The sequence below is a fragment of the Thalassophryne amazonica genome, chromosome 1 (assembly GCF_902500255.1).
Source record: "Thalassophryne amazonica chromosome 1, fThaAma1.1, whole genome shotgun sequence".
Lineage (NCBI taxonomy): Eukaryota > Metazoa > Chordata > Actinopteri > Batrachoidiformes > Batrachoididae > Thalassophryne > Thalassophryne amazonica.
The window spans coordinates 86,452,637-86,479,893 of NC_047103.1; the positions used below are offsets into that span (position 1 = coordinate 86,452,637).

The 27,257-nt window shown below is 43.0% G+C and overlaps 1 protein-coding gene and 1 long non-coding RNA gene across 2 annotated transcripts in view; both read right to left on the reverse strand.

Annotated features, from left to right (window-relative positions):
- The window catches only part of LOC117512207, a 35,305-nt gene extending 33,360 nt beyond the window's left edge, over positions 1-1,945 (reverse strand). The window contains exon 1 of the long non-coding RNA XR_004561243.1: positions 1,934-1,945. This is a non-coding gene — a long non-coding RNA (uncharacterized LOC117512207). The remainder of the gene's footprint in view (positions 1-1,933) is intronic.
- The window catches only part of kcnh2b (potassium voltage-gated channel, subfamily H (eag-related), member 2b), a 1,340,040-nt gene that overhangs the window by 968,128 nt on the left and 344,655 nt on the right, over positions 1-27,257 (reverse strand). The window lies entirely within an intron of this gene.

Here is a 27,257-nt window from a genome sequence, read left to right on the forward strand (position 1 = left end):
ACATTGTCATTGTTTGGTAAGTTTGATGTGGAAATATACTGGACCACAATCTATCCCAGGATTTTCATAGCAGTGGCATAAACAGATTTTGGCCAACTTCACACCAAATGCAATCATGACACTCAGATACAGTATGTCCACTCCAGTGCACATTACATCAACTAAAATTGTGCTCTCCAACAACCAGTCTTTAATGTATTTTCGAAATTTTATATACGTATATATTTTTAATTTCTAACTAATTAAAAATTAGGAAAAAAATGAAACTGAAACAAAAGCAAATGAAAAAAAGAGAAATGTCTCCCTGGTATATATTCTGGTTTCTCTTGCATTTCCCTTGTGCACCCCCCCCCCACACACACACACGGTTGCAGAGATAGATTACATATACCTTGACAAAAAGTCTTTCAAAGTCAATTTTCTGAAACTGTACATTTTTCTTTTCCTCAAACAATGTGTTATGTTAGGGGCAGCATAGTGGCTTAGTGGTTAGCATGGTTGCCTCACAGCAAGAAGGTCATGGGATCGATTCCCACCTGTGGTGTTTCTGTGTGGAGTTTGAGTGTTCTCCCCATGTTTGTGTGGGTTCCCTCCAGGTGCATTGACTTCCTCCCACATCTAAAGACTTGCAGGTTAGGTGGATTGGAAACTTTAAATTGTAAGTGTGCCTGTGGGTGTGAATGTGTTTGTCTATACGTGGTCTTGTGACAGACTGGAGTCCTGTCCAGGGTTAATTGGATTAAGTGGTTGAAGGTGAGTGTTATGTTTATTTGAATCCCTCCTTCATTTTCATATAAAGTTATTTTAAAATGGAATTGAAGATCTATTAATTTCAGTATTTCTTCACAATTGCAGATTTTCAATGAGTCAGCCATTTACATGGTGAATGCCTATAAACGGCATAGAAGATTCCAGAACATTCCCTCATTTTCTATACTCACTTTCTCCAGTCAGAATCAGAATCAGAATCACTCTCTCTGGCTCTGTAGAACATCACCAGCAGCTTCTCCTCCAGACTGTTTCTCCTGAGCACCCTCAGGAAGTGGAGTCACTGCTGGGCTTTCTTCACCACCACTGTGGTGTTGGCAGTCCAGGAGAGGCTGTCAGAGAGCTGCACTCCCAGGAACCTGATGGAGCTGACCCTTTCCACACAGTCCCCTTGGATGTAGAGCGGAACTGGGTCAGCCCTGTTCTTCCTGAAGTCCATGATTATTTCTTTTGTTTTTGTGGTGTTCAGCGGCAGGTTGTTAACTGAACACCACGCTGTCAAGCATCATGTGGCCGGAGTGCGGGGAGGGAGTGCTGGAGCCTATCCCATCAGTCAAAGGGCTGTGAAGCAGTGTACACTCTTTACAGGACACTGGCCAATCGCAGGGCTGCATGGAGAAACTCACATGCACACCTTGAGACAATTAAAAGATTCCAATTCTCCTAACATGTCTGTCGTTGGAAGTGGGAGGAAGCCAGAACACCTGGAGGGCACCCACGTGAACAACATGCAAACTCTACACAGAAAGGACCAGGTGGGAAGCAATCTGATGACCTCCTTGCTAAGAGGCAACAGTGCTACCCATGAAGCCACTGTGCCAGTGATTCCAGAACATGTCAGAAGTTCATGGAATTACTCCTAAAATCCTCTAACTGAATAAATGGGAAAATTAGGAGTTAACTGGGGCAGCATGGCATGGTGTCATGGTGGTAGCAGTCTTGTCTCACAGCAAGAAGTTCCAGGGCTTCTAGAATATAGACTGGGGGCGGGGGCAGCCACAGCTTCCAGAGCAAAATTTTAGATCTCAACAAGCCAGGTTCCTCCTTTGGTGCCATCTTAAAAAGAATCATGATACCACAAATAATACAAAGAAAAAGAGTCCAGCCTTTGTCATGGTGATCAATTATAAAGTTTTATGCAACTTTTCTTTTCTGGCTTTTCGACTAATAGCTACATCAGTGGCTGGCAACCTTTCAGTCCATGGTGATGAGTGCTTTCTTCAAAGTGAGTGACATCACATTTTTATCTGATGCCTTCAACTCCAACAGTGCCTTAAGGGGCATTTACACGAGCATGCCTTTGCTTCACCACACATCACGACCTGTGTCGTGTTGTGTCATGCTGGAGAGTAAACTCGTCTTTAACTGGTGCACACAGGATGCCAGAGGGGCACCGGTGTTGTGAAAGTGTAGTGACACGGACCCACAACAGGGGGCGCAAATGAACGGTCAATAGATGAGCCAAAAATTAACAATTTAATGTTGTGAAGGAGCACAACGAACATACAGACAATCTCAGAATATGATTACAGTCAATCCACAAAGGTGACGTGTGGGCAGGCTCGAGGATAGAAGACGTCTGTCCTGAGAAGAGCCGGAACCACACGATTTCCGCCGCCACCGAACCTGGTGAATACTGGAGCCGCCAAGTCCCGAATTCCCAGGTGATCACCGTCCCCGACTGTCGGATCTGGTACTGCTGGCGAGAACAAAGACAGTCAGGTGTGGGTGTGTGTACACCCAGTAACAATTATGGTGGGAATGCCACCTCCACCTCTCACTCAATACGTGTTAAGCAGTGATCCTTCAGAGGAAAAGAGTGCCGTCTGCACTCACTCAGCCTCCACAAACTAAGGACCGGTACTCCTGCAAACACTCACAATAGATCGATTAGTAATTTACCACACAGGCTGAGGATATTACCTCCAATGAAGTACGATATCTCGGCGATGAGGTGGAGATGACGTCTGGGTTTTATGGAGTGAGATGATGAAGAATGAGTGACAGCTGTCAGGAAATAATGAGTAACAGCTGTCACTCCCGGCTGTGTCAGCCGGGGTCAACCTGCGTGAAAAGTAGGCACACGGGTGAAGAACCTTATCAGTCTCTCCACTCTGGGATAGCACGGCTCCTATCCCTGAGTCAGAGGCGTCCACTTCAACCACGAACTGGCGGCTAGGGTCGGGCTGCACCAAAACTGGCGCAGTAGAGAACCGTCGTTTCAACTCCTTGAACGCGGCTTCGCACCGATCCGACCAGGTGAAGGGGACTTTTGGAGAGGTCAGGGCTGTCAGGGGGCTAACTACCTGACTGTAGCCCTTAATGAACCTCCTATAGAAATTAGCGAAACCGAGGAACTGTTGCAGCTTCCTACGGCTTGTTGGTTGGGGCCAATCTCTCAACGCCGCAACCTTGGCCGGATCAGGGTGAAACTCGCACTTCTCGCCCTTCACAAACAGTCGGTTCTCTAACAACCGCTGCAGGACCTGACGTACATGCTGGACATGGGTCTCAGGATCCGGAGAAAAGATGAGAATATCGTCCAGATAAACGAAGACGAATCGGTGCAGGAATTCCCGCAAGACGTCGTTAACCAAGGCTTGGAACGTCGCGGGGGCGTTGGTGAGGCCGAACGGCATGACCAGGTACTCAAAGTGACCTAACGGGGTGTTAAATGCCGTCTTCCATTCGTCTCCCTTCCGGATCCGAACCAGGTGATACGCATTTCTAAGATCCAGCTTAGTAAAGATTTTGGCTCCATGCAGGGGGGTGAACACGGAATCCAACAATGGCAACGGGTATCGGTTGCGAACCGTAATCTCATTCAGCCCCCTGTAATCAATGCATGGACGGAGTCCGCCATCTTTCTTGCCCACAAAAAAGAAACCTGCCCCCATCGGGGAGGTGGAGTTCCGGATCAGCCTGGCAGCTAATGAGTCCCGGATGTAGGTCTCCATTGATTCGCGCTCAGGTTGTGAGACGTTGTACAGCCTGCTGGATGGGAACTCAAAGCCTGGAACCAAATCAATGGCACAATCGTACGGACGGTGCGGGGGAAGGGTGAGTGCCAGATCCTTGCTGAAGACGTCAGCAAGATCGTGGTACTCAACCGTCACTGCCGTCAGATTGGGCGGGACTTTGACCTCCTCCTTAGCCTGTAAACCGAGAGGAACCGAGGATCCTAAACACACCCGATGGCAGGTTTCGCTCCACTGAACCACCACCCCAGACGGCCAATCAATCCGGGGATTGTGCTTCAACATCCAAGGGAAGCCCAAAATCACGCGGGAGGTAGAAGGAGTTACAAAAAACTCAATCTCCTCCCGATGGTTTCCAGACACCACCAGAGTTACTGGTTGTGTCTTGTGTGTGATTAAAGGGAGGAGGGTGCCATCTAGTGCCCGCACCTGCAATGGCGAAGGAAGCGCCACCAGAGGGAGCCCTACCTCCCTTGCCCATCTGCTGTCTAGCAAATTCCCTTCTGACCCTGTGTCCACCAGTGCTGGGGCTTGAAGGGTTAAATCCCCGCTCAGGATTGTAACTGGGAGTCATGTGGCAATCTGTGTGTGTCCCACGTGAATGTTTTGACCCCCCCTTAGCCCAGTCTCTGAGGGCGGTTGTAGTTGTGGCCGTTTGGGGCAGTTTTTCTGTGTGTGCTCCTTAGAGCTGCAGAGAAAACACTCCCCGCGGACCAGCCTCCTCATTTTGGCCCTGTGCGTTTCCCTAACAACGCCAGCAGGGGGAGCTGTTGCCCCACGGAGTGCTGCGGCTGTGGAGCGTGGGGAGGGCGGCCCCTTTTCGAACCTGGAAGGGAGAGGGGCGGCGCGTATCCGGCCACGTCCTTCGCCTCGCACCCGACGGCGTTCCTCCAACCGATTGTCTAACCGTATAACGAGATCGATAAGCCCATCTAAATCCCGCGGTTCCTCCTTAGCTACCAGATGTTCCTTCAGGACCGATGACAGTCCGTTTATGAAGGCGGCGCGGAGCGCAACGTTATTCCAGCCGGACCTCGCAGCCGCGATGCGGAAGTCGACTGCATATTCGGCTGTGCACCGGCGCCCCTGTCGCATTGACAGCAGCATTGTTGAAGCGGTCTCTCCGCTGTTAGGGTGATCAAACACTGTTCTGAACTCCCCCACAAACCCAGTGTATGCTGATAACAACCGTGAGTTCTGTTCCCAGAGCGCCGTAGCCCAGGCGCGTGCCTTACCCCGAAGCAGAGCAATCACATAAGCTATTTTACTAGCATCTGACGCGTACATGATGGGACGTTGTGCGAAGACGAGCGAACACTGCATGAGAAAGTCCGCGCACGTCTCCACACAACCTCCGTACGGCTCAGGAGGGCTTATGTATGCTTCAGGGGATGGTGGGAGGGGTTGCTGAACCACCACTGGAACGTTCATATCCTGCACAGGGTCGGCAGGAGGAGGAGCTGCAGCAGCGCCCTGAGCGCTCGCCGCCACCTGCGCGGAGAGAGCCTCCACCCTGCGGTTCAGGAGGATGTTTTGCTCGGTTATTTGATCCAACCGAGCCGTAAAGGCGGTGAGAATGTGCTGCAGCTCACCAATCACGCCTCCTGCAGACGCCTGCGCTCCCTGCTCTCCCATTGGTCGTTCAACAGCCGGGTGATGCCCCTCGGAGTCCATGACACTGGCCGAGATATCCTGTTGTGAAAGTGTAGTGACACGGACCCACAACAGGGGGCGCAAATGAACGGTCAATAGATGAGCCAAAAATTAACAATTTAATGTTGTGAAGGAGCACAACGAACATACAGACAATCTCAGAATACGATTACAGTCAATCCACAAAGGTGACGTGTGGGCAGGCTGGAGGAGAAGACGTCTGTCCTGAGAAGAGCCGGAACCACACGATTTCCGCCGCCACCGAACCTGGTGAATACTGGAGCCGCCAAGTCCCGAATTCCCAGGTGATCACCATCCCCGACTGTCGGATCTGGTACTGCTGGCGAGAACAAAGACAGTCAAGTATGGGTGTGTGTACACCCAGTAACAATTATGGTGGGAATGCCACCTCCACCTCTCACTCAATACGTGTTAAGCAGTGATCCTTCAGAGGAAAAGAGTGCCGTCTGCACTCACTCAGCCTCCACAAACTAAGGACCGGTACTCCTGCAAACACTCACAATAGATAGATTAGTAATTTACCACACAGGCTGAGGATATTACCTCCAATGAAGTACGATATCTCGGCGATGAGGTGGAGATGACGTCTGGGTTTTATGGAGTGAGATGATGAAGAATGAGTGACAGCTGTCAGGAAATAATGAGTAACAGCTGTCACTCCCGGCTGTGTCCGTGGTGGCAGCGCCCTCTCGTGCCTGAAGCCCGGACTTCAGGCAGGGCGCCCTCTGGTGGTGGGCCAGCAGTACCTCCTCTTCTGGCGGCCCACACAACAACCTGTGCGTGCTATTACACACAGTGAATTTTGAAATGTTCAAAAACATCTTTCATGCACAAATGTCATGCTATGTGGCACGATCTAATCACCAGCACTATGTGCAGCTCATCAAGTGGAGTAAACAAGAAGTGAACAGAGTGAGTGGTGACGTTAGCGCATCGCAACAGAGCGCAGCTCGTTTGAAGGAAGTTAAATCTGTTATAAACATACTTTAGCAGCTGCACACAAGAAGGAAAAAAACACGCAACTGTTTTATCAAGCCATGACGATGTAAGCAAGACAAATAATTACCTTTCCAGATGGCTCAAAATGCTTTCTGAAGCTTGTTAGGCTGCAAACGGCTCCGGCTGCAGCTTCCTCTGTGATTCAGGAAGTGATTAGAGCCATTTTTAATGGCCAATTTGCAGAAAAAAAAATTAATCCCCTATGAAATAATTATTTTACATACGCAGTGTCCAGCACAGAGCACGTGGCAGCCGGTAGAACAAAGAACAGCGTCCAGCTGTGAACACAGCGAGTGGGATCATTACAACACAGGTCATGCTATTGCGTGAAGCAAAGGCATGCTCGTGTAAATGGGCCTTTAATTGTGAACCTGTGGTTGTGGTGATCCTTTTGAACAAACAGATTTTTACAGGCTTTCTCACAAGTCTAAATACATAAATTGATGCTGTCCATTAATTGGCTGAAAGCTGTGGTCCTCATGCAACATAAATTCACACAGAAAATAAATATAAAGTCTTACCTGTTAGCTTTAGTGGATTCATCAACACATTCTGAAGAAAATGACGTCTGAAAATACTTTAATTTCTTGTTGTGGCTAAAGAAAAGTCCCTGTGGCACTTTGCGCTACAGGGGCACCGTAAGATCAGTCAGTGAAGCTTCACCCCCCCATGCGCCTTAACATCTCATTTCCTACAGACACCAGGCAATCTTGGCTGCACGAGATGATATTATGCCATGATCCACAAAAAAAAAGTTAAAATTACTCAGTTCTCCGCTGTGGAGACGCCGCGTGACACCGTGCGCACAACAGACGATGTGCTCGTAAAAAAAAAAGCATTTACGGTACGTATTTAATTACTGTAAAAGTTAAAAAATGTTTCTGCCTAACGTCTTTCTGTGTAAATATCTCATGTAACAACATGGAGACCTGTGGCATATAGACAAGTGCAGCCTATTTATGTACAATTTCTTTTTTCTTTTTAAAATTGGTGGATATGGCTTATATTCAGATGCGCTTTATAGTCCCGAAATTATGGTAATTCTTAGAGTTAATTTGGACCTCTTTCAATAATGTCAAGTTTGGATGGTCAAAAGGTCTTTTTTAGATTTTTATTTTTTCTGTAAAAATAGATTTTACAGTTGCTCATGGTAACATAAATCCTTTTGAGATGGTACTCAAGGAGGATCCTGATTTAAGAAAATAGAAAATTGTCCTCTAGCAGCCTTTAGATGTTTTTTTTTTCTCCTCTTAACTGAAAGAAAGAATGGGTTGTTCATGTAGGTCCTTAAATATAGCCGAAGGTTACACACTTGACCCCATATTATGCAAAATTAGACATTCAGAATAATTTACAACTCAATTTTTGGAATAACTATGCTGTTTAAAGAGGCATTCTTATTGGTGTATGCAAATTGTTGATCCACTGAAAGTATGATATAGTAAACAAAAACAAATATATATATTTATATGGAAATGAAGTAAACATCTTAAATGATTTAACATGCCTAACATGTCCGGCCCGACATGTGTGTCCTTTCTCAATATGAGAAAGGACACAAGAAGAAGATCTCGGTGGAACTTTATGACATATTTATGCTTCAGCTGCGTGCTCAGGAAAAAGTACTTGAAACATCTAGAAAATTGTGAGCATGCATGCCATATTTCAAACTTCTACTGAATTCTGATTTATGAAAGCCTAACTTCCACAAATAAGTTGCAACTTTAAAACTGCTGAATTAATGATCAAGCCTGTGAACACAAATTAATTTTTAAAAGCAAGAAGTTTGCAGATTAATAAGTTATATAATATTTGGTTATTGCATACTTATGTAATAAGTACTTTTGAGACGTCCTTGGTTGACATGATGATGGATGATTGTTGTGGAAAATCTTGAACAGAGTGAAAATATACATCTTTCCAAAGGATTAAGTACATACATCACAGGGCCCATATCCAAGAAGCATATAGCTCCTAATGCTGCGTTTACAAAAAACGACGACAAGTCACGAATGCCACGAAGTACACATTCTTGGCCGCTGATCACGAATGTGATGATTCGGGGCAGAGGCGTCAGGTGTCCTCAGGAACTGTTGCAACCTGTTACCACACGTTACAGCACGTTATGGCACGTGTTGCTGGAGAATTATCAGTAACCATTACGCATGGTCAAGAATAATGTTCCGTGTTGTTGTGCGCTATTGCGCGTAACAGCACATCGTTATGTTCTGTCACATTGTGCATTGTGAACGAGGTGAATTGTCTCCACACACACCCATATTCATCCAACCGAATTCAGATCGCTCCAGTTTTTCAGAAGAACTTTGTGACTGCATGCGTAGTTGGGCTCTGTGCCATGGAGTGGCGCAGAGAGGAGGAGGAGGACAGAGCCAGATGTGTGGCTTCATGCTGCTCTCGTTTCGCGCTGAAGAGCACTGAAATTAGACTTTTAGCCGACTTGGTATCAGCAATCAAACTGAATGCGGTGCAGCAAGGTTTAATTGTGCGTGCGCTTCTTCCTCCACCGGACTGGAGGAGGTTCAGAGATGTCTGGCTGCACGTGAGTCTCCTCTCGCTCCTCTGGTTGCTCAGACTCGTTCTCCCGCTCATCGGTTACAACAGCAGGTGGAACACCTGCAGGAGCGTCCTGAGGAGCTTCAGCAGGAACTGTGGAACGACATTTGGAGCCGAGTTTAATTGTGCGCACGTGACAGAAAACTGATTCGTTGTGGCGCAGAGTGAAATGTGACGCCGCGTTACAAGTCGTGTCAAAACTTGACAGTTTCCGTGTCACTTCGTAATAACGCGTGACAGTTTGGGCTCCAAGAACCATCACAGGAACCACTATGAACGTTGTCACGTTCTATTAAGGATCAATACTCATCAAGATGGATCAATACGCTCAGTTGCGACCTCCACGATGTGAGACGAAATGAGGGTGGTGTGTGACATTCATGGAAGATTTTTTGACAGGCAAAAACATGATCCACGAATATCAAGAATATCACGCACCAACACGCCCTATTAAGAAACCTATTCAGATGCGTTAAGTCACATTAAGAATGTCAGGAATGTGTCACGAATGACAGAAAAATGACATTCGTAACGCGTCTTGGTTATGTGTAAAGCCTTATGTGTAAGCCTAAAAATTCCTGGCAAGGAATCCTAGCCTAAGAGTGATCCAGGAAGTGTCTGAGAGCAACTCTGAGCAAGGAGTGGACAGAAACTTTTATGTTTGTGAGGAGGTGGGGTTGACCCCATTGCTAGGTATGACACAGTCTTCTAAGAGCTGTGATTGGTTGTCACAAAAAGGGAAAGAGAAAAAAAAAACAAAAAAAAACAAATGCGCTCTGCGCTCCTAGTTATGAATGGACAGTGAAATCAACCAATCATATAACCTGAACAGTATTACCAAATGTGTAATGATGAAAATAATTTAAATGTTATGATGATGAAACATATACATACATAAACATGATTGGAATTGACAAAGACAGGAACATCTTAGTGGAATTTAGATGTGATAAGGTGACATTAGTGCTGGGATTTGTAAACGAGTTGTTATTGCACATGATTTGTGGACATATTAATACTGCACGGGATTTGTGGACATATTATTGCACATGGTTATTTCACAGTGTTATTGTACAGTCTGACAGCAGCAGGGAGGAACGCCCTGCGGTATCGGTAAAAAGTGGTAAAAAGCATAAAACAAAACTATACCAGTATGCTAGCCATACGAAAGAGAAAATAAGTGCGTCTTAAGAAAGTAGTCCTGCACCTGAGAATGCAAAGCCCGGGCCGGTACATAAAGTTTAATTAGGTCAGCTAGGTAGGGAGGTGCCAGTCCATGAACAATTTTATAGACTAGTAGCAGAACCTTAAAATCTGATCTCACTGGAACAGGAAGCCAGTGAAGGGATGCCAAAATGGGTGTAATGTGGTTGAACTTTCTGCTTTGTGTCAAAAGTCTGGCTGCAGCATTTTGAACCAGTTGGAGAGCCCTAATGCTAGACTGCGGTAAACCAGAAAATAGAACATTGCAGTAGTCCAGTCTAGAAGAGATAAACGCATGGATCAGGGTCTCAGCAACAGCCATAGACAGGATGGGACAAATCTTCGCTATATTTCACAGGTGGAAGAAAGCAGTCCTGGTAATATTTCTAATATGGAGGTCAAAGGACAATGTAGGATCAAAAATTACCCCAAGGTTCCTCACTTTGTCAGTGTGATGTATGACACACGAGCCTAGGCTGAGCGTTAACTGGTCAAATTGATGCCGATGTCTCACTGGACCAAGAACCATCATTTCAGTCTTATCAGAGTTTAAAAGTAAGAAGTTTCTGGACATCCAACTTCTTACTGATGCAAGGCAATCTTCTAAGGATTTTATGTGAACAAGATTATCAGCAGTTATCGGCATTTATAACTGAGTATCATCAGCATAGCAGTGAAAGGTAATCCAAAAAAGCCACAATATGTGCCCAAGGGGTGCTATATAAAGGGAGAAAAGCAGGGGGCCTAAGACAGACCCCTGTGGAACCCCAAATTTCATGTCACTAAGGTTAGAGGTAGTGTTACTGTACAAAACAGTGAGAACGACTGGTCAGGTATGACATCAGCCATGCAAGGGCACTCCCAGTAATCCCAAAATGATTTTCCAGCCTATCAAGTAGAATATGATGATACACTGTATCAAATGCAGCACTGAGATCTAACAGCACCAGAACCATAGTGGTGTCAGAATCCATTGTAAGCATAAGATCATTCACCACTTTAGTGAGAGCCGTCTCTGTGGAATGATATTTTCTAAAAGCAGACTACAGACTACACTAAGATAGTCCACAAGCTGCCGTGATACCACTTTTTCCAGAATTTTAGAGCAAAATGATAGATTTGATATCGGCTGATAGTTTTTCAATACACTAGGGTCAAGATTAGGTTTCTTAAGTAATGGTTTAATCACTGCAGATTTGAAACAATTAGGAACAGATCCAGAAGTTAAAGAAAGATTAATACTTTCCAGCACAGTTGGCCCAAGAGTGGGCCATAGGACCTTCAACAGTTTTGTTGGTATAGGATCAAATAAACAGGTTGTGCTTTTTGTTGACATTACAAGTTTCATCAGCATGCTTAGTGAGATACTATCAAATTCTGTAAATCTAGGTAATACCTCAGTAATGGTGCCCACCTCAGTAGCAGGGTGTAGTGGCTGGGTTAAGGCATGCTGGGATATGTTTAACCTAATGTCTTCTATTTTCTTGTCAAAGTAATCAAAGAAATGTTGTGACGTTAAAGGAGAGCGAACTACAGGTGGTTGTCCATGAATAAGTGTTGCCATCATGTCGAACAAGAACTTTGAGTTATGCTTGTTGTTGTTGATCAGATCAGAGTAATATGTCCACTTTGTAGCCAGCAGTGCATGCTTATAGACTAAGATAGCATCACACCACGCAAGGTGGAATACTTCTAATTTTCAACTACGCCACTTCTTTTCTAGACCTCTAGCCTTATGCTTGAGGTCACGCAGGTAATCATTGAACCATTTTAACACAGGTGGCACAATCATGTCAAGTGTAGTTTTCAGTGCTGAGTTTAAACCACAAGTCTGTCTACTGACTGGGTATTTGCCAGATGTGAAGCTAAGACATCAGGCAGTCTAGCTTCGAGTTCAGACTTAGTTGAGGAGTTGGTTTAATACCATAGGTATTAAAGGCACTGCGCTGCAGTGGTTTGAATCATATTTATCTAATAGATTACAATTTGTTCATGTAAATGGGGAATCTTCTTCACAGACTAAGGTTAATTATGGAGTTCCACAAGGTTCTGTGCTAGGACCAATTTTATTCACTTTATACATGCTTCCCTTAGGCAGTATTATTAGACGGCATTGCTTAAATTTTCATTGTTACGCAGATGATACCCAGCTTTATCTATCCATGAAGCCAGAGGACACACACCAATTAGCTAAACTGCAGGATTGTCTTACAGACATAAAGACATGGATGACCTCTAATTTCCTGCTTTTAAACTCAGATAAAACTGAAGTTATTGTACTTGGCCCCACAAATCTTAGAAACATGGTGTCTAACCAGATCCTTACTCTGGATGGCATTACCCTGACCTCTAGTAATACTGTGAGAAATCTTGGAGTCATTTTTGATCAGGATATGTCATTCAAAGTGCATATTAAACAAATATGTAGGACTGCTTTTTTGCATTTACGCAATATCTCTAAAATTAGAAAGGTCTTGTCTCAGAGTGATGCTGAAAAACTAATTCATGCATTTATTTCCTCTAGGCTGGACTATTGTAATTCATTATTATCAGGTTGTCCTAAAAGTTCCCTGAAAAGCCTTCAGTTAATTCAAAATGCTGCAGCTAGAGTACTAACGGGGACTAGAAGGAGAGAGCATATCTCACCCATATTGGCCTCTCTTCATTGACTTCCTGTTAATTCTAGAATAGAATTTAAAATTCGTCTTCTTACTTATAAGGTTTTGATTAATCAGGTCCCATCTTATCTTAGGGACCTCATAGTACCATATCACCCCAATAGAGCGCTTCGCTCTCAGACTGCAGGCTTACTTGTAGTTCCTAGGGTTTGTAAGAGTAGAATGGGAGGCAGAGCCTTCAGCTTTCAGGCTCCTCTCCTGTGGAACCAGCTCCCAATTCGGATCAGGGAGACAGACACCCTCTCTAGTTTTAAGATTAGGCTTAAAACTTTCCTTTTTGCTAAAGCTTATAGTTAGGGCTGGATCAGGTGACCCTGAACCATCCCTTAGTTATGCTGCTATAGACTTAGACTGCTGGGGGGTTCCCATGATGCACTGAGTGTTTCTTTCTCTTTTTGCTCTGTATGCACCACTCTGCATTTAATCATTAGTGATTGATCTCTGCTCCCCTCCACAGCATGTCTTTTTCCTGGTTCTCTCCCTCAGCCCCAACCAGTCCCAGCAGAAGACTGCCCCTCCCTGAGCCTGGTTCTGCTGGAGGTTTCTTCCTGTTAAAAGGGAGTTTTTCCTTCCCACTGTCGCCAAGTGCTTGCTCACAGGGGGTCGTTTTGACCGTTAGGGTTTTTACGTAATTATTGTATGGCCTTGCCTTACAATATAAAGCACCTTGGGGCAACTGTTTGTTGTGATTTGGCGCTATATAAATAAAAATTGATTGATTGATTGATTGATGCATCGCCGTAGTGATATATAAGGTTGTTGTTCCACTAAACACCTCAGCAAAACTGTAAACTTAATAAGTGACTAATCACTGATGTAAGAGGCATGATGTCAGTATTCGTGACAGCAATACCACATGTAAGAACCAGAACCAGATCCAGGGTCTTTCCACTAATGTGCGTCAAGTCCCGAATGCATTGCCGAAATCGTAATGCATCCACAGTTTCCATAAATGATTTGCAGAGAGGATCAGAAGGCTTATTTATATGAATGTTAAAGTCACCAATGATCAGAATGTTATCTGCACTAGTTGACAAGTTAGAGATGAAAGCATCAAATTCATCTAAGAATTCAGAATATGGCTAGGAGGCCTATATACAGTGACAAGGTAATACGGCTGATTTTTATTCTCCTGACCTTGGCAATGCATAATATCCTGAGCAGAGCGGAGAATCAGATGCTCAAACAAGTTATATTTGTGACCCCCAATAGGTATTAAGCTAAACCTGGATTTATAAATAAGAGCAACATCCTGGCCTTAATTTGCATCATGAGGGTCATGACTAAATGTATATGCTGGTGGGCGGGCCTCATTTAAGGGGAGGACAGCTGTAAGTTTAAGCCAGGTTTCACATAACCCAATCATATCTAAGTGATGATCAATAATTAGATCATTAATTAATAATGATTTTGAGGACAGTGAACTTATGTTAATGAGACCCAGACTAAGGACCTCAGTGGGGTTGACAGTTGATCTGTTTGGATTTAGGGGCAGTTCCAGAGTAGCATATATAACATGCCTAGAAGTAGGCTTAGGTTTGAGACATTCCACGTGCGTTGTAGGTAGTAGACACAAAATCTTTGCTATTGCTGGAACAACCACTGGGCCATCCTCAGTTTCAACATCATCCAATATAGTAATGGGTAATAAGTTTGCAAATCATATCCCTCTATGATTTTTATGGACACGTCTACGGAAGCAGGCCACAGTCTCAACTTGTTGAAATTCCCTCCCTGGCAGATAAACTACACTATCACAATAGTGGATTTTCTGCACTAATTTCCCCACTAAGCTAAAGGATTCCACATCCACATTTGTCATAAGCCTTGCAGGGTCTCTAATCACCTGCTCCGTGGCCTGCTGTAAATTCCTCTTTAATTGATTTGTAAGAGTACAAGCACCCTACTTACTCAGGGGTGCTAATACAAATTCTGGACTGTACTAAATATTATGACATGCCATATTATATGGTGATATGCCACATTATATGGCATATTACGTATATGGTGATATTATATGGTGATATGCAACAATGTGTCATACAGTACATGTATACAGTTGGATTTTTAAATAACGTATTTAAAAAAATGAGGAGTTATTTGTAGGGTGACATCTCAGAAGTCTGAAAAGTTAAGTATGGAAAAAATCTGGAATTTTAAAATGGAAAATGTATAGAAACCCTGAACAAACTACAGGCATTTCCAACAGAATGTGTTTCCAAGTATTTAGCAATGATATTATTTACAAAGACCTGAGATGTGTGTGAAGTGCTTTGAGGCAACTCTGTTGTGATTTGGCACTATATAAATGAAAATAAATTGAAAATTGAATTGAGATTGACATGTCCAGTCTTTCAAAAAAAAAAAAAATACCTTTTTAAATGGAGCTTTTGTTTGAAAATACAAACTGTTGAATTTTGAAATTATTATTTTTGTGTCCTCGTGTACTGTAAATCTTTATTTCCTCTGCTAAACCAAAGAGGAGAGCATGGGCAATGCATTCTCTGTGTACATGAAAACACAAGGAAGAATACATTTTTTGGTTAAAATTTCAGTCACAGGCAGGTTCATAACTATTTGGACAATGGAGTTGTCATGTTCCCTACTGTTGTCATGTAGACTTCCAGCTTTAACAAACCCCAAAAGAATTGGAAATACAATCATTTTCCTCCACTGTTCAAGTTAATAAGTAATTAGATGAAAATAAAAAATATGATTATGTTAAATAAATACATATGATTATGTTAATACAAATCACTTTTATAGCCAGTTTGCTTCCAACAAGTCATGGAATTGATACATGAATATGTTCAAGTTGCTGAGTACTGCATGTCTCAGACTTCATTTATATCAATCATTAAAAAATATGTACAGTACGACAGTATGGCAAAGTGTACACTTCAAGCACATCGTTTCATTTCAATTGGTGGTGTACAGAACCAAAACAAGAAAAAATGTGTCACCATTCACAAACCTATGGGCTTGACTGAAGTTGTAATCCAAAATCCCTTACTTGCTTTTACTCTGTTTTCTACAATTTTAAGAACTGCATTTATGACACCACAAAGATCTACACATACTGTATCCTGCAACAAGACCTGCAGACAGATTCTGGCTGCTATTGTTATTTGTTGCCACATTTAGCAGTCAGACCTTGGCTTGTTAATTGTAGCAATGCATAATGTATGTACATTTCAGTCACCACTAAAAGTGCCAGGTTGTTCCATGTTAAGTGATGTCATGTGTCTGTCAGACCAGGACGTAGTGCAGCATTGTTAGAGAGGATTTTATGAGGGTTTAATTTCAAGAGGACGGAATCAATGTTGACTGACTGCAGTTTATAAACAGCAGCCCTTTAACAACATGTAGTAACAGAATAATAAAGTTGAAGCAAATTAAAAAAAAAAAAAAAAAAAACTTACTCTGTAGTCACTGTAACTCAATATTGATAAAGCTGGGGCAATTTGATATTCATCCCATTTGTACAAAGAATGTGGTTCCGGGACGTACCTCTGAGTTGAATGTTTTATTATCATTATTATTTGCAAACCTAACCCTTCCTCCTCCATAATATATTACATCCTGTGGTACATCCTTTGTATTTACTCTTTTAACTTTACTTGATTCTTTACTTTGACTTCCTTTAGTAGATCTGGCCAGCTTTCCTCCCCCACTACAGAGCAGATTTCTGTCATCAAACACATTTGCTACCCTTTGCCTTCCATGCATTTTGGTATCAGTATGCTCATCGGTTCCTGATTTTATTTATAAAATGTACCCAATGGATGAGATTGTTCAATGGTTAGAACACTGGCTTTCTGTTTGGAAGGTGATCAGTTTATGTCCCAGCTGGGATTGACTCTGAATGCCTCCTCCTTCATCACCCAATAGTAAAAGGTGTGCCTGGCTAGACTACATCATTGAACCATGGCCCACGTCTGTGTTACTCCAACTTGATTTGGGATTTACTAACCTCCCAAAGGGATGATTTGGTCACACCTAATATTTTACATACGTAGTCTTGGAAAAGTTTCTTTTGGTTTCACAACCTAATGATAGCTTGGCTCAGTGGCAGTGATCTCTCTGAAATTCATATTCACAGTTAACAACTGATTTTAAATCGAACAGTTGAAATTAACTCCAAGGAGCTTATCTTGATGCATGTGCAAATGTATGGTGCAGGAAGATCTGGGGCCTCGTGTACAAAGGCTGCGTACGCACATCACCGTGGTGTATGTATAGCATTGTTAGAGGACATTGCAAATGGTGCAATCCAAGGTGAACATGTATTCAGGGAATATAAATGATGATAATTGGTTCATTAGCCCATTTCAATTACCAAGGCCACTGTTACTGTGGCCGGGCCAGAGCGCAATATGGCAAGAAGCCAGGGGTTGTCTGTGCCAACACAGGTGCTGACCATGCTGGGGAGCCTGGCAACAGGGGCATTCCAGAGAAAACTGGCTGATCGGTCAGGAGCGTGCCAGTCAACTTTGAGCCGAGCCATGCAAGCTGTGTGGAACACAGTCAATCAAATGTCATCCAGGTACATCACATTCCAACATTAAAGTGCAATTTGCAGTGAGAACCGGTTTCCCTAATGTAATCAGAGGTAGTGACTGCACACACATATTGCTATAACATGTGGAATTTGTTTTTGTTAATAGGAAACATTTCCATTCCATCAATGGTCAAATCATATGCAATGCACAAATGCATTGGGTTGGGCTGGCATGGTGTGCGATGGGTGGCTGCTTAGTGAATATATAGTTTATTTCTGTAATTGTTACAAACAAAAACTAGCGCGGGCACATTTGGGCATGTGCACATTAAGATATGTTTTCTGTTATTATTATTAATGTCTTTTTGTTTTGCTTGATGGTGAAACTAGAGCTGTATTACTTCTTAATAGGCCCCCAGTTGTCTCCCTGTGTTCAGTATTTGTCAATAAACATGTGTTAAGTTGTGAATGTCACATTGTCAGTGTCAGTGCACCTCATTTGTTTTAACTTCAGTGTGTGTGCGCTGTTCTGAGTGCAGAGCATTTACAGCCTCACATACACACTCCTACTAACTTTATTTCCATTTCATGTTTATTCCATTTGAGAGGGAAACCAAACAAACTATCCCTGCATGTCTCCACGCCATTTCCAGTCATCTGTAGATCACAGTCAGTATAATTTTGTTTCTGTGTTCATGTGGAATTATCGGACAGAGGGGAATCCCATGTCCCAGGGACTATTTACATGAATTTGCATATTTAAATAGGAATGTGGAGAAGGAGGAGTTTGGTACGTTTGCATGTGCGCACAATACCACGTTCAGTGGGATGTACAAACGGAACGTGCATAGATCCATGCTTACACACTTTGACATATCTGGATATGGCAGTGTCAGGGTCGTAGCGTATGCCATGTTGCAGTAGTCTTTGTACATGAGGCCCCTGGTCTGTTTAGAAGGCATATAACTGAAGTAACATATAAGGGTGATTCTTAGACTACGGGTACTTATTATGTCCTTTGATCATATTGTATGAAAAACAGAAAAAAGGGGAAATTTCACACTTTTATAGTTATCTTTACAATGAAAGTGTGTTAAGAAATTTGTTCTAGTAGTCTATGATGACTTTTTCACCTTTTTTCAGCATCATTATATGCAAATATTGCCGTTTTGTGCTTGTCCCACACCCAGACTTTTGATCTTCAATGATAAAAATGAATGGTAAAGAAATGTTTTTTCTAATGTTTTAAAATATCTCTGAATAAAATATCAGTAAAATAATCTAAACATAATTGGGGTATTCAATGTCATACAACTGTTGTGATTTTTTTTAAACAAAATGTAGTTGTCCCACACTATTGCCGTAATTTCCACCACAACACTAATGTCCCTTTAAACAGTTTGTATGAAAGAACACCCCCCCCCCCCGCTCCCCAAACTCATGAACAGTTAACCCTCGCATGACAACAAGAACATTAACTCTGTGATCAGCTTGTCCAAGTCCAGCAAATACTCCAGAGGCTGTATTGTTGGTGTGAATAGTGATGCCGATGGCCCGAGTGAGCTTATTTTATGACCGCAATGCAGATGCCGTGCACGCACAACACGTGTGCGATGCATTCATAATACACCCGTAACACTGCTGTGATAATCTCAATGTGTTGGATCAGTTTCCTCACTACATGCATTATATAACCACGATTGTGTTGTGTGGGCCGCCTGAAGAGGAGGTCCTGCTGGCTCACCTCCAGAGGGCGGCCTACCTGTTGTCGGGTTTTAGGCACCAGAGGGCGCAGTTGCCGCAGGAAGTCCACCAGGAGCCTGGAGCTGACAGCTGTCATTCATCATTCATCACCACCACCCATAAAAGCCTGGGAGAGACATCAGAACTCTGCCGAGTTATCAGTTTACCCTGAAGGTAAACCAACTCAGCCGTTCTGTGCCGTACGCACACGTTTTTTGAATCGAGCTTTTTGCAGTCGTTAACCTTTTGTACACTTGCAGCTTGTAGCCGAGTTTGTGGAAGTTGGAGGAGTTGGCATCTCCACTCCTCACTTCAGACTTGATTAAGTGATACATAAGGCACTGCACGTACTCTGTGTTCCTGTGTTTAGAGGTGGAGGTTTTCCCCCAGAAAGGAACTGTATTTTCAGCTGACTTGTTTGCTGGGTGTTCACCCCCCCCCATAACCTGTCTCTTTTCCTGCCAGCAGTACCGGATCTGACAGCTGGAAGCGGTGGCCACCTGGGGACTCAGGACTTGGCGGCTCCGGTGTGTTTCAGGTCTCTGTTGGCGGTGGAACATCGTGGGTCCCGGCTCTTCTCTGGTTAGGCGTCTCCTGCCCTCGGGTCTGCCCATGCGTCATCTCTGGTTATATTGATATTGACAGACTAAAAGCATATTTTGACCTGTTGTGCACATTTGCAGCAATAAATTGTATTTATTGGATTCTCTATTGGCCGTTCATTTATGCCCCCTGGTGTGGGTCCGTGCATTTCACTTTCCCCAACAGATTGTTCATCATATATTCGCTATATATTATTAATATCTCCGTGATTCATACTGGGACATTTGTCATTTTTGGCCATTTTTGTTGCGGACGACAACGAACACCCGCAATTTGTATACTCAATTCATGCGCAATTGATCCTCTTCCCAGTGGGACAGGGCCCTAAAGATCAAATTTAATACACTGAAGACCTTGAGCATCTGGAGGTATTGTACTTTTTTGTTGTGCTTCATTTGAACATTATTCAAGGCAACCTTTGTTTTTTTTTTGTTTGTTTTTTTTGAGATTCCAGACAGTGAAAGAAAAGAAAACATTTGCACAATTCAGATTCACTCAGTCAAAGTTTATGTAATAAAGTGCACAGATTTCCTTTCTGCGTGGATTAAAGCTGTAAAATAGTATGACCTGTTAGGCCATGATTAAATGTTTCACATTCAAACCGCCCAAACAAAGTGGACCAAATACATTTGAAGGCATTTGATTTATGTATCTCAAGAAATAAAGTCACAGTGTGAATGCAGGTTCCATTGCATCCATTCCTTCCAATGGCAGCAATACAACATTTTTGAGGGGTGGCGGCATATAATGCAAAAAGTAAGATTAAAAATTATTGCCCTATCGCCCTACCTCATGGCAATTCCTTCTTCAAACCAAGTGATTCAATGTTTGAAATTCACACTGTGAGCCAAAATACAAATGGACTGATTACTACATTTGGTTCCTATGGCAAAGCATTATTCAACAGAGCTCTGCATTAATTCTGCCAATATCTGCATCTCCTGTTTTACTTTATTTTTAGCCAAGATGACCGTTGCATGTACACTATTCTAAAACAATCCAAATTATAACATGAATAGCTCCATTTGACGTGTCTGTAAAGGAAAAAAAAAACTTGCATGGAATGCATTTTCTGGCAACCTGGCATGGTCAGCCTTTTGTCTGCCTCTGTCCCCTCCTTTTCTCTCCTCTTGTGTGTTGTCTATCTGTTTTCCCTCCAGGTGGCGTGCTGCAGAGCCGAGGTGCACCTGAAACTTATCATCTCCTCGCACCTGACATTCATGAGCTCCTGATCATGAGCAGGTTACTTAAACCCCGGCTTTGAGCTCAGTCTTTACCAGATTCTACCCAGATGCTAGCTTAATTCTACCTCGTCTTACCAGGCTTTCATGCTGCTGCTTCCATGCACTCTGACTCCTGTGAGAATTCCCCGTAGACGCCCCGAGTGTGACCTCTGAGCTTGGTGCCTCTATTTTCCGTAATAGAGTACTTTGACCTTTGGTGTTTCCAAATGCCTTCCTGCGTGGCTTCCATGCTGCAACATCTCCTGTCTTCCACGCACCTGCACTACAACGTCACTTTGGAATTCACAGCTGTGAATGCAAGAAATGCAAAACAATTCTTGATAATCTGTCTACACCAGGGCAGTATTGTTGCCAAATGGTTACTGCACTTATTTAAAAAGTGGAAGGTTCGTGGTTCAATACTACCTCTGCCCATTCTCCATTTAATGTGGAATTCCATCAGGAAGGGCATCCAATGTCCTAACATTTCATCCTACCAATCGAAACGTCCTACAGAGGCTTAGTGTGCATGCACACAACACAAAAGCATCATTTTTACATTGTTAGTATTAATTGTTTTCCACTTTATTACAGAGTTAATGATGTGGAATCATTGAATTTACTTTCTCTTCGTGGTTTGTTTTTTCATTGATATTCTCTGTATTAGCATACTTGTGTCAGCATTAGCTTTGTGGACCCCGATTGTTTGGTGTCACCAATAAAGTTCTGTTTACCTTAATCCTGCATTACAGTTTTTCTGGTTTGAAGTCATTCCAAACAGCAGATACTGGCTAAATAACCAAATTTATAACTAGTGTAAGCCACTTGACAGATGCGTCTATAAATTCAGCATGCACTAGGATGTTTCGACAAGGTAGGGTGGTTTGTCAGAAGACCGGTGTGAAACATATGGGTGGCTTAATGGTTAGCACTGCTACCTCACAGTAAGAAAGTCCTGGGATTGCTTCCCATCTGGTCCTTTCTGTGTGAGCTTACATGATCTCCTCGTGTCTACCCCAAATTAACCTTGATTAATCTTTAACCCAGCAACAAACCAAACTGTAGCGTTACATTGTGTTTTTGTTGACAACAAGATGTTTGATGATGACCTTTCATTTGGAGGCTGCTGTGATTGGGGACAGTCAGTTGTCACAGAGAAACATCTGACAGTCCCTGTACCAGATGAAACCACACCTTTGTCATTTCTGCTCAAGCAGCTTGACAGGCTTACTGTATCTGGGTGAGGAAATCACTGAACCCACCAAGGGGCCATGAGATAAATCCGAGGATCTGTCTAATGAGAAGTGAGGAAGGGCAGAAAAAGTAATATTTTGCAACTTTTTTCCTTTAACAATCTTGTCATATTTTAAAGTCTTTAATAGCATCAGCTTTTTGGGACTATAGAAATTTGCAGAGAATAAATTACAGTCAAAAGGATTTTTGAATATTCATTTATTTTCTATACCCGCTAACTCCAATTAAGGATCACAGGGGACTAAAGCCTATCCCAGCAGTCAGAGGGCATGATGTGGGGTACACTCTGGGAGGACACTGCAGGGCCACATACAGACTGCCAAAGTCATTCACACTCTCATGCACACTGAAAGACAATTTAAAGATTCCATTTACCTAACCTGAATACCTTTGAAAATGGAAGGAAGGAAGGAAGGAAGCCAGATGACCTGGAGAGAACCCACACAAACATGGGGAGAACATTCACATTCCACACAGAAAGGCCACAGGTGGGAAGCAATCCTACAACCTTCTTGCTATGAGGCAGCAGTGCTAACCACTAATCCACCGAGCTGCCTTTGGATCTTTGAATATGCAAAGTAGTATTAATTTCGTCAGACAAAACGAGACGAAATATGTTCGTCAACAACCCTTTTTCCCATGACTAAGACGAGACGATGATGAAACAGCACCAATGTTCTAAAAACACTGACTAAAACTGTGTAAATGTGTATTGTTGACGAATAAAAAGACGAAAATGTTTCGCAAGAAATAAAAAATAAACAAAAACTCCCTCCTCGTTTTCCTCTACTACACAAGAAGAAATGTAACATCCAGTCCAGCTGTCATTTGTTTGTGCCAGCAGTTCTTCTACTGTACTGTAGGCTACACTATGTATCCTCTTGCTGTGCCCAATGATAGTTTTAGTTTAACATATTATGTGTATGATACAGGGTTCTCAGCAGTATTATAAGAGCATAATGATCTGTTATGCTGTTATAATAAAAAAATTACACTGCAGTTGGACTGTTACACTGTTTTTGAGGATGTGTAATGGGAAAATAATCATTTCTCTACGTTGATTGTGGACCTGCTGGTTCTGATTAGAAGCATCGCGCCCACAATTAAAAATGTCAGTCGTGACTCACCTTTTCTGCTGATTAAAGTTTCTAAACGGGACTTTTTTTCTGCAAGAATCGTCCCCCGGTTCACATGGACAGTTTTTATTTGTTCGTCATTAACGAACAAATAAAAACTTTTTTGTGGGGCATCCAACGACGCGGTTCTCTGCTGTGGACTGGAACATTAATATCTCCCGCTTCTCTGGTTCCTAAACTAAAGTTAGTGTTCCTCATGAAAATAATAAAAATAATGATAATATCCTCCGCTCTGTGTGTGTGTGTGTGTGTGTGTTTTGTGGGATTTGCTGCGGCTCTCTGCTGAGTAAAGATGGAAAGACGGATCATTCCACAATCAATAACTTCAAAGCGTATTGCCATTTCAAATCAAATGACAACAAATGACATCAATGGCAACTTGCTGGCCAAGCACATAACAGATACAGACTGCCCTCCTCCTTACTAAAGGCAGACCATGGTGGATAGTTTGCATTAGAGAGGTCTGGACAACTATACAACCAACACATTTTCAACAGTGATATCTAAATAGATCAATCCAGCTTGCAGGCTGAATGGCATTGTGGGGTCGGCTTGAAATAATTCATGTTGCATCCAACAAATGCACGTGTGCAACCTATTTGCCCATTCCCATGTTGATAAGAGTGTTGCATTTAGTCTTATGTAATTTCTACTTTACACCATTAGATGGGGATTGTAGAAAAGGCTGGACATGTGAAGAACACTGGCATTTGGAGGAAGGAAGAAATCCTGATGGAGTAATACCATGGCTGTATTGCTTGCAAAACCTTAGTGTTGAAGTTTTCCTCAACGTTGTTAAATTAAACGGCTTTAATTACAATTACGGCCTACTTCTGTTACGTGCATCAATGTTACATTTTGGCGACGAGGACCGAACCTATGTGCTTTATCACTGCTACATACATCATGGCTGGAAACGTGCCTCCACCTCCGATGTTTTTGTCATTTCAAGATGAATTATCAACACCATTCGAAATGTGGATGAGGTTTTTCAAGCCGTTCAACAAGCTAAAACGATTGTATCAGATAGTTGTGCCCCAGCGCAAGCTGTACATCCCCATCACCACTACAAAAAGAAGCTAAATCAGTACCCTCACCCAGCTAAGACCGTAAGTTCTACTGCCACAGCTAGTTGGACCTGCTTCAGATGTGGTTAAAAAAAACACCTGGCTAATTCTTGACAGTGTCCTGCAGCCAAGGTAATTTTCAAGTCTTGCCATAAACTTGGACATTTGTCTGTCGTTCATCTAAGACTTCAAATGTAAAAGAGATACAGTTGCCTAAACTAACTGTATTATACTTAAGCCACCCTCACCAAGCCCGTGAAACAATAAATTGAACAATTTATATCAGTACATCTGTTTATCTTGCCAATGGGCCTGGGCTCAATGTTGACACAGGTTCTGCGGTGTCCATTCTGCTACAACACACCTATGAGCTGTACTTCAGCCACACTCCTCTGCTTCCACATATTCACCAGCTAGTGACCTACACAATGAAGAGATTCCAGTGCTAGGTTGTCAACAAGCAACAGTGTCATGTGGACTTTTAACTGCTTTAGCTTCATTTGTTGTGGTGATAAAAGTTACTCCTATCTTAGGGCCCTGTCACACTTACCTCAAATGAGCACGAATGAAGCCAAATCAGTCTACATGGGCAAAAAAGCCTAAATTCGAGGCATAGTCAATATTCAGCCAGCTGTATACGAATGCCCTACAAATACACAGAATGTGGGCCGAATCCACCTCGAATGACTCTCTCTCTCTCTCTCTTTCTCTCTCTCTTTCTCTCTCTCTCTCTCGCGCGCTCTCTCTCTCTCTCTTGCATGGCATGACACTGGATGGAATGCCAACATCCTGCATTTCAATACTATCCGCTGTTGCAGTCAATGTGGTCCGACCATGGTCTATGCCCAGGTGGGTGGTTCCCGTGTGTGGTATTGGGTGTTATTTGTGTGTATGCTGCTTAAATTACAGGTCCGCGGTGGAGAGGAGTGAGCGCTGCTGATGTCACTGCTGCTTGTCCTCAAGCTGAGCTTGTCGCTCCACCCTGATGTCTGTTGCTACTTACCTGGAGGTGTCATCAGCCTGGTGATTAGGCTGATGGCTGCTGCTAGAGTTGGTATTGCGGTGGTGCCCTCTGGTGCTCAGTTTGGGCACCTGCTGGTTAATTCAGAGGAGCAGTGTTGCATTGAGGGGCCACTTGGAACATTTGGCTTGCATCGGTGTTGCACTGGGTTCCAACTTGTGACAATGTGGGGAGACTCAGGTGCATTCCAGCTCATCCGTGCCACATCCAGGGCATTCCCCACCTCGAAAACACCTCAACAGTGGTGTGCATGTGCTCTACTTTTGGGCTGACTGCGCAAATGTGCCTGACTGTGTGGGATGCACTCAAGAATGCTGTACGAGGATTTCGAGTGCGCCTTGTATTTGCCTGAATGTAGGTCGGATGTCCATTCATGCGACATTCGGCCTCAATCGGTCTCTAGTGTGACGGGGAGGTGACAGGCATGATCGAGACATTCGGCCAGGATTCGATATGTCCGAACATTTCAAACAGCCCCTCAAACGTTCCGTCCAAATGCTTTGAACTGCGTTTTCATGCTGTACAAATATTACAACTGCAGTCAGATTGCGGTACCTACAACTTACCTACAACTTATGGCTGACATATGCATTACGTATGAGCCATACGCTGGCATGCATCAAAAATATTGTGCATGCCCAAGTTTTTTGATGGACTTGTAGTACTACAACGTATATCAAAGTGCTTCAGTGTGCTCTTAACTTATACAAAACTTACCCATAATTTGTTAGACATACATAGACATATTTTTAATACATCGGCATATGCTGGCTAAATCATCAAGGTGTGACAGGGCGATTAATAACTTAAAATATCACTGTAAGGTACATTTAGAACAGATAAGAAAATGTGCTTCATCACAAGTTAATTCTGGACAATCATGTAACTAAAATTTTGCTTAAGAAGTGGAATATGGATAATTGAATGCTGCATTAGTTGTCAAAAAACAATGACTACATGGGAAACACTTTGTTTTCACAGAGCACAATCGGGTCATGTTGACGAGCATGTGCTGGTACCATACATTGTTCTATTCATGACTGATGACCACCCACAGACACTTCAGATCCTCTCTTATGTCCAGAAAGGAACCATCTACATGATCTATTACAGTCAGGTGTTGCGTGCACATCCCCAAGACTTGGGCCAGTGGCTAAAAACATCATTAAAAATTTAAAGTTCAGCAAAGATAACTTTGCCCACATAATTTCAGCAGTTAATAATCACCAAGACGGCAAAAGGCTCTGCAGTCATTAAAGTGATCCAGCTGTGGCAGTGTCATCAGAAATCAATGTTGCATCTGAAGATACCTGAGAGGAAAGGATGTCTCATAATGCTTTTCCATAACTCCTTTTTACTCGTGTCTTAACCGAGAGACACTAAGGAGTATCAAAAAGATGAGAGGAAAATGCTGATGCAGTTAAGACAAAGGGTACATGCCCAAAAAAGAGCCAGTGAAGCAAGAAGAGAAAATGAAACTGTCATAAGAGTTATGGAGATGTGAGTGAGAAAAGAAAAGAAAAATTTGTGGGGAGCTTCTGCGTGACTCATCTCCTGTCTATCAGTAAGGATGAACCACCCAATGACTCTTCCTCCAAGAATATATATTTAAAAAATATTATTTATGGGTGCTGTCAAAACACAACCATTTGTTTCATCAGGAACCAGCTTCACCTTCACAGCTGTGCACATTCACACGTCATTGTTGTCATGCAGAAAAACAGCATTCCGTTGCTGACCACTGAACATCACCATCAGTTCTGTGTTTAGTTGAGGGAGAATTACTGAGAGAGAGAGAGAGAGAGAGAGAAAAGAAAGGGGCATCAATTCAAACC